The sequence below is a fragment of the Echinops telfairi genome, unplaced genomic scaffold (assembly GCF_000313985.2).
Source record: "Echinops telfairi isolate 266 unplaced genomic scaffold, ASM31398v2 ScPeMD7_7423;HRSCAF=8461, whole genome shotgun sequence".
NCBI classification, from domain to species: Eukaryota; Metazoa; Chordata; class Mammalia; order Afrosoricida; family Tenrecidae; genus Echinops; species Echinops telfairi.
The window spans coordinates 943,562-944,642 of NW_022111323.1; the positions used below are offsets into that span (position 1 = coordinate 943,562).

A 1,081-nucleotide genomic window follows, 5' to 3' on the forward strand; every position below is an offset into this window, starting at 1 on the left:
GGGGCTCTTACAACTCTTGTTACCAATCACACATCAATTGTGTCCAACATATTTGTGTATATATATATTCCATCGTTCTTTTCCATTGAGCCCTTGGGATCAGCTCCTCTTTTTATCCCTCTCTCCCCCACCAACCCTCATGGCCTCCTGATAGATAATAGATCATTAATTATTTTCAAATCTCACAGCGACCGCTGTCCCCCTTCCCCTCTGGTTTCTGTTGTTCTTTCCCCTGGCTGGGGGTGTGTGGTGATGTGCCTGCCATTCATTGCAATCGGTGCCCCCTCTATCCCCACCTCTCCCCGCTTCCCCCAGCCCTTTTGGTATCTCTGTTCCCATTCCTGTTCTTGGGTTCCATGTGTTGTGAGTTTTATCTCTTGCCTGTACCTATGCACATGCTCCCGTCTAGTCTAGATTGGGAGGTCATGATAGCGAGGGGTCGTGTGTTAATTTAAATGGTATTGTTAGAGAAGATTGGCATGGCCCCTGCGCATGGATGACACGCAAATTCGTGAAGCATTCCATATTTTTTAAAAAATGGTATTGTTTTTGTAATGTTTTTATCATAGCTTTCTTTGCTGATATAAAGGAATCCAAATGATTTATGGTTATTAATTTTGTACTCTGTTCCCTTGTTGAATCCATGGATTGTTTCCAGTAGACTTTTTGCGTTTAATCTGTATAGAATCATATAATTTTCAAATTACAAGAGTTTCATTTCTTCTCTATATGTATTCCCCTGTTTTCTCTTTGTTGTCCAATGCCTGCAGCTAAAACTTCCATGATGTTGACAAAGTGGTAATAGGGAATATCTTTATCTGGTCCCTGTTTTCAGTGAAAATGTTTCTAGCTTTTCCCCATTGAGTGTGATGCTATTTGTTTTCATATATAGCTTTTATTATGTTGAGGAATTGTCTTTCAATTCCTATATTGTTGAGGTTTTGATAACAAATGGGTGTTGAATATTTTCAAATGTCTTTTCTGCTTCTATTGATATGATCATGTGGTTTTTATCCCTTGCCCTTTTTTAAAAGTCATTTTATCGGGTGCTTGTACAGCTCTTATCACAATCTATATATCC

General features: G+C 39.1%; 1 non-coding gene across 1 annotated transcript; it reads left to right on the forward strand.

Moving 5' to 3' along the window:
• The first annotated feature begins 424 nt into the window (after positions 1-424).
• Positions 425-531, forward strand: LOC115872315. The gene has a single exon (XR_004047796.1). It is a non-coding gene; the product is annotated as a U6 spliceosomal RNA (small nuclear RNA).
• Positions 532-1,081: the final 550 nt, after the last annotated feature.